Below are 7,774 nucleotides of genomic sequence, written 5' to 3' on the forward strand. Positions count from 1 at the left end.
GACAGTCATTATACACTATTGTCAGGGCTTACTGTACATTCACATTTAACTCATATAAAAGCAGTGTGTTCTGAAGTATCGGACTGATTTCGTCTAAACACTTGCAGATGTTAAATGAGAGGTTAAAGCATCTTTGAGAGACTGTGTCTGTGCCCGAGGACTTAAAGCTGCCGTCACAACCTCAGGTCTGGACAGATTTCTGTTCCATTAATCACAGTTGTGATTTGACAGCACAGCACACATGTCAGGGTGCCTCTGCGCCCTTGAAATTTTTGGGAACTTTCTGTGCAAGTGGGTGGTCAAGCTATCTCTTTGAAATAGATTGAAGAAACAGGTCGTCCCAGTTCTTTCTATAAACGATTCACAAAAGTGCTCTTGAGACAGATTGTTCTTTCAGATACTCAGACAATTTCTACCAGGAGTCTTGTTTGGGTTGGACTCTAAAGTGATTCAATTCATCTAATCTGATACCAGCTCATGAGAAAGAGGTTTACAAGGAAATGGTTAATGGAAGGATGGAAATGTTATATAACAACTGTAACAAAACCATCAGAATGAAAATTCTGAATTATTTTTAAGCCACAATAAGTCAGAGATTCTAAATTAACATGGTAAGAGACCAAAGCAACTTCTCTGCACTTTAACCTTGCATCAACCAATGTTTTCACATTAACAATGAATTAAAAGACTTTGTAATGTTAAGGCTGGTATTAGTAATGATTAACCCACAGAGAGATGATCACCCAACTCAGGAGTTCCCCTCACCTTGACAGAGTATTTTACCTTGTTTTAGTTAATTATTTTGGTCCACTCTCATTTCACCTCATTTTCATCCTCAGCAAGCAGCTGTTTCCAGCAAAAAAGCTCCGACAAACCTCCTGTGCTCTACTTGCTTATGACCAAACAGCAGGCACAGAGAGTTAGCGACTAGCTGGTTAACATAGTAGAGTTTTTAGAAAAGTCAGAAATTTCACTCGGTACAGCGAAAAGGAGAGTAAATATTGGACATAAATTCACCACCTGGACATAAAATTACCCCAGTGAATGATAACACGACCTCATTCACCATAACAACTTAACTTACCAATGAACCTGTTTGGAATGAGGGTTATAATACAGAATTAGCTGATATTAAATATTTATACAAAACTCTGGATAGCTTTCACTCAGACTCGATCAGTATTTCAAACTATATAAACATATGGAAAAATACTTAAGATACTTTTCTTGCAGTCAGATAAATTTAGACTCCTTTTAGCTCCATCTTCACTGTTCTGCTTCAGCAGAGAGCTGTCAGGCTGATGTGGAGGGTGATGAGTCACAACAGTTGTCTTTTTTCAAAGCCATTTTGCCCTCCACATCAGTCAACCTCTGCGAGTTGAACAGATGTCCTTTGTCTGAGAGGTGTAGTATTAATGACTCGGTGCACCTGCAGACTATGTCTCAGAATAGCCTCCAGTCTCTCTGTGTCTCTATCTCTGCCAGTAGTCTGGATATTTCTTGCCACTGGGTTCCTCAGTGCAGACAATGAGGAGAACAAATAAAATGGTTTGATGACTGTAATTCTATCCATTATAGCAACTCCAAAGTCCCCTCAAAGGGTAAAATACATGAAAAAGGTAAGACCTTCTCTCTGCAACTCTACGTATTTACAGCAGTTTGGTTTCAGTTTCCTCCCAAAACCCCAAAGATATGGAAACTCTGGAAAAGGCTGCAGCTTCCCTTTAGTCTGAACTGGATAAACAAGAGCAGAAAATAGAAAAATTTGAAGTCTCTGCTGGACTGGTTTCCTGGCAACCCGACAGTAATGGCAAACCTCCTGGGTATCACTGCGACCGGCCACTATTTCACTGCCAAGAAATGCTTACAGCACATATTTAAACAAACAAGGTACAATATGTTCATGATAGCAATATAGAGGCTGCTGGGCGCATATTTAAACTTTGTCTAGCTGTGTCTCCCTGCCTGCTTCCAGTCTTTGCTAAGCTAAGCAAACAGCCTTTCGGCTCCAGCTCTGCACTTTAATTAAAATGGCATCAATCCACTCATCAAAGCACTTTTCCCAAAACTATGTGCAGACATCTCATCTGACAACTGGAGAACAAAAGTTGAACTATTCCTTTAAAATGTAATGATATTTACGCTGTGCCAAAGTATCAAAAGTTTTCATCTGTGCACTCTGGAAATGGAGAAACCTGCATCCGAAAAGGATTTTTAAGAAAAGCATCTGTTCATCTTTATGCATTTGTTGTCTTATGGAGAGCAAACATCGATCATATTCAAAGCAGACATAAGACATAAATGACGGCTTCATTATATTTAGAGATCAAGTAAGCCATGACAGACACATGCCCCAAATCTTAACCTTGCTCAAACCCCTTACAGCCAGCGTTAATTACATCAGTTACATCCATGCTTTCCTGCAAAGACACGTCAAGGCGTATTATGATTACCCTGTGATAACAACGCTAATTTCTACACACCAGTAATGTGCAGCTGCCCTTTATAGCCTGGGAAGATTAAAATAGCCATTGAATCCTTTTTAACTCTTTTCCCTCACAGCACAGTTAATCATGGCTACCACCTCAGACACAGAAATCTAGATATGATATGCAAACCACTTACAGCTCCTAAGCCCCTGTATGTCGAACCTGTTTGTTTGTGCTGAGGAATAGAAATGAGACAATTTCAGTGCCTGTAAGTGCAGCTGTTCGAGGTGGATTCAAGTGCGTTCATGCACAAGAGAAACCAATCACTGAGGCCAAATGAGGAAGCAGCTTCAGATCCATCTACATGCACAGGGAATTCATGCATGACCAAACTCCTGCAACTTCGATTGGTGTGCAAGAAGCTTTGGCTGGCTGGGAAATTTGAAATCACATACGGCGTCTTGGGACACAACAGCAATCAAAAAAACACTAGCATTATACATGCACCAGAACAGCAAACCCAAAGGTTTAAACGTGTGTAGACTCAGCAAAATAAGTGCACACTCTGCAATTCCATGCAGTTAGAGATGGGAGGTTTTTTCAACATCTAGAAAATTTTAGTCAGCAGAGAAAAGGACAGGTTCTTTTGTAGGTCTACGATGTAATAAAGAGGAAGGCTGATCAGCAAACACACCAATTCAGAAAACGTACGCTGAGGAGCAACTCGGTGATTGTCACCAGTGTCTGAAGAGCTTTACTGATTCGCCATTCAGAACAGTAAAGAAGGTGTATTTCTACCAGTGTGAATCAAATAGTTTAGCAGGATGTAAAAGCTGACATCACAGCAAAGGCGCAATGCAACAGCTGGGGGTCAAATAAATAATAGTTGCCAATTCTTCCAGCCACATCAGCCCAAACCCAGGAGAGAGGCCTGTGTAGACAAAGGGGAAAAAAAAAACAGAGTGGAGGAAATCTCAAAGGAAATCTCACACATGAACTGACACAAGATGAGAGTCCTAACGCTGTAAACAGGGACGAGTGTCTTGTCAGTAAAACGCAGGAGGGATGTGAGCAGCAAGCAAGAGCATGGCATCAAATTTTAGCTCTCAAATTCTATTTTTCTGTGTGCTCACTCACAATTTAGCTGCACTGATCAATGCTTTTGTATTAACATTGATGAAATGATGAAACGTAACGTCAAAGATGTCACTTGTACTGATAAACCCACAGAGAGTTATGACCCCTCAGCTCTATTTTACCTAATAAAATAGTTTAAGCTAATTGTTTTTGGTTTGCTCTCCTCAGCCTCATCGTCACCCACATCAGGCAGCTGGTTTCAGCAACAGGTGGAGGCCAAAAAACAGCTAAAAGTAGACTGAATATTAGACTTGGTCACATAATGCAGACAGCATATTTTAAACATAAATCATAAAAGCTACTTATTTTGTGTATTTGGAGTAGTTTGTTAAGTATAACCAGACACAAAGAAACTGTGTATAGCTCCTTTTAAGTTGAATGAACAGATTGTATTAGCATTAATATTGTATTTTAATTAGATGGCACAGTGAGCAACAACAGCTTTGCAGCCATTTTGCTAATGATTTGTTGAGAATGCTAATATTGTTCTGCGTCTGCTGTCCCCAAGCAGCCAGAAAAAAAAAATCTGTAACTATTGCTTGAAGAATTTTCTGATATTTTAATCGTATATGAATCCAGACAGCTTGGTGGCAGTGTGTGGGGTTTCCAAAGAAGGGGACTCTTGTCCTGTAGAATGTGAATGCACATTCAGGCTATTGATTGAAGTCGTTTCATAAGCACATATATACAATTATATAAACACACACATACACACTCATACACAAAGGCAAATGTTATATATCAGCCTCCCCGTGGTCTCAGATTATAAATACCAATCCACATGTCGGAAACAAAGCAGAAATGTGATGCAGTGCTAGATGTTTGTGGGGAACATGAGTCTTCACAACAGTAACCTTTGTCACAAAAATGAGGCAAAGGACAGAAACGGTGGGTAATAAAATCACTGGAGGTGATCAGGCTAGTTAATCATTTACCTGGACAACCAGACACGCAAACAGCTTCCCACTCAGGCCTCTCAAACATTAGAGACGGAGCAAACAGCAGAGCTTAGGCGGACTGAACGCAGGTGGAACCAATAATTAATCAGCGCAGGTGTAATCACTGAGTCTAATTATCTCAAGACCGCTCAGCAGAGAAGTCTCAAGCAGAAACAACATCTAATGACAAAGCAAGTACGAGAAGAAACAGAACAAAGCCCTGCGATGACACAAATGATCTGCTTTCCCTGGTGGTCCCGTTTTTGTTTTAAAATGCTGTTTAAAAATGAAAATGTGTTAGTGTGGATGTAGCCTAAACCTCAGGCTGCAGCAGTCAATCCTCTCACACTGGGCTCAGCAGAAATTTCCCACAGAGATCTTCACAGAAAGACGTCAGGAGCAGACACCATTGAACCCCTGATTGAACTGTTTTTCTGTGAAAATTTTGTTTTAATCCATTCTAGTCAGCATATTCACTGTTAGGTTGGTTCAATGACCAGGAACTACAATAGGACGTTTTTACACCGGTTATATCTAATAATAGATAAAAGCTGTAAATGAAAACAGCATATATGATGCATGTGATGCAACAGTGAGTGATGCAACATGTGCAATTTTCAACGCAACACTTCACAATGCTGTGTGATATTACATCACCAAGGGCAGGTGTTTGGTTCTAGAACCAGTTTTAATGCTTTTTCAGTCTGCACAGAAAAGAAAAAGTGGGAAAGTTGGTGCATCAATAAAAGCAAAATGCAAAGTGCAATGGAAGCAAACAATGGAAGCGAATTAATTAAAGTGAAAATCAAAAATGACAAATGCACGGCTGGATCATCTCACTAGATGAGCCGTGGGGAAAAATGTGTCCCCTCTCATAACACCTGTCTCCATTTCTGTGTTGGTATTCTCTGCGAAATTCATTTAGGCACCGAGTAAGCACTAAAATAATAAAAGCTTTTTAAACTGCATCTTAACTTCTGCAAGATAAGACCTCCAGACCTCGGAACGTTAATTGCCTTAAGGCTCACATCATTTCACTTTATAATGGGCTTTGTTGTGTATACAGAACTAACAAATTTGCCGTTGATATTAATAATATCACAGAAACTCAAGCCTATTTTTTCCCAGTTGGTAATTCAGCCTTGCATTAATGCACTATATCTCTAGGTAAAATGACATTATTAACATTAACATTATTTTCATTTATGGATGGTGTTGTATTTGCATCTGTCATGACAACATTGTCATTGCTATTTCCACTGTTTTAGGAAATATAAATCAAAATACAGTTTAAATAATATTTGCATTTTTTCAGCCCTGAATAGTGTCTGTAGCACTTTGTATCAAGGCAAGTGCAACTCCTACAGTCAATCAAGAAGTAGGGCAGCCAGTCTGCAGCCTGAGAGGTGAAGCCCGGGGCAACCAAAAAAATAAAAAGTCTACACGCTGCTCATAAAGGTTTCTACTGTGAGTGTAAGGTAATGACTCAGGGGGACCGACAAAAACATCTTAAAGCACAATGTGACATGTGCAATAAATAATGTGATATGAATATATGATTTGATAACACAATGAAAACCAAATGCTTCCTTGCATTCCTTCATTAGGATGAACTTGGGCACTAAATGTGTATTCATCCATGACTGAAAATAGTCCTTTACAAATACACTGTTTACTTGCTTACAGAGTAACTTTTGCTAAAAACTACAAAACAACCATATAATTGTGGCCCATATTTCAAGATTTTGCTCATCGACAGGAACAAATGGGCTGAGTGTCACAGACAGAGTGTGGAAGTCCATAAGCACTGAGAAAAGCATAAACACCTTTTTTTATGGGATTTGCTGAAAGCAAGAAAACTATAGAAGCTTTAACCTTTAATCCTGTTTACTCTGTTTCTTTCATGTTATATGCACTGACTGCAGCTATATATAAAAAAACGGCTATCAGCAAACAAATGTTTATTCAGTGTGCAGGAAAGCAGGACACCTCCTGTGGAGAAAGCTTTTTGTGCTGTATGGCACACCCCTCCGGGTCACTGCTGTCATTGGTGTCAGTGCATTAAATTCTCGGCTTCAAGGTGTTTTCTGCAGGAGGGAAACATCTGGGTGTGTATCTTTCCCCTTTTAGAGGGTATGATCGCTTTCATGTGAGGTTTCTTCTTTCTCATGTGGAAAAAATAGTCTCAGTCGGCAGGTCACAGGCATTAACAGGAAGGAACGAGATGATTCCTTCCTCCTGCCTGAAAACCTGCTGCCGTGACAGACAGCTGTATCCCCCCCCAGAGCCAAACAATCTGCTGCGAGCACTCAGGACTCTATCAGATTAAACCTGTAAACGCTGCAGTCTGTCCCAGGCCATTTCCCTCCCTGATAACATCTTTACAAGCACAGTGTTTCCCTTTGTGCGTTGTTCACTATCTCACATCTAAACTCCAAATACCTTGCAACAACAGCAAAAAAAAAAATGTGTGCTGCTTCACACCTGCGATTTGATTACAGTGCAGCGGTGGGTAAGTACAGGAGCCAATCACAGCTAACTGAAGCATGTAAGAGCACTTTTATTTACTGATCTCCAGTCGTGTAGAAATGTTTCATCAGGATGTTCAGTTATCTTTTTACATTACAATCAAGGTGCGTGTAATCTGCACATAAAAAGGGGGCATAGATTTGGGATTATTTTATCTAAAAACAAAGGAAAAAGTGACAGTTTAGAATAAAAAAAACACAAACTTCAACAATACGTAAGCACTTTGGTTGGTTTAGCATGGTTTATCTCTAAAACTAACATTGATTCAAAAGAACAATGAAGATTGGAGAACAATCCAGATGGGGCAGTATTGATTTAGTTGCCAGGTTTGGTGTGAGCTGGCCTTTTGTACAGACTGCACAACATGACTCAAGCCTTTTTTCTCAGCTAGCAAGGACTCAGACGGGTGTTTCATTCTAATCAGTGAAGAGTGTTATGTGGATGATGTTATTAACACGTCTTCATCAGGCACCAAATCTCCCAGCACTGCATTTGGAAACAGAACGTCCTAACATCTCCGTCTTAACACCTCCTCATATTTCTGGCTCTTTGCCAGCTAGATGGTCGTCTCTCTATAGCAACAGAGAGGCTTTAATAAATATTTTAGAAGGGGTGACTCCCTGCAGTTCCACTCTAATACTGCCATCATGTGATCATGCTTTGGCTTAAAGGGAGGCTATTCTGACTTGGTTCCGTATTTGGGTGATGTGGGCGACTCTTGGGAGCTTTGATCCTTGTTAA

The sequence above is a fragment of the Chaetodon auriga genome, chromosome 18 (genome assembly GCF_051107435.1).
Source record: "Chaetodon auriga isolate fChaAug3 chromosome 18, fChaAug3.hap1, whole genome shotgun sequence".
Taxonomy (NCBI): Eukaryota; Metazoa; Chordata; class Actinopteri; order Chaetodontiformes; family Chaetodontidae; genus Chaetodon; species Chaetodon auriga.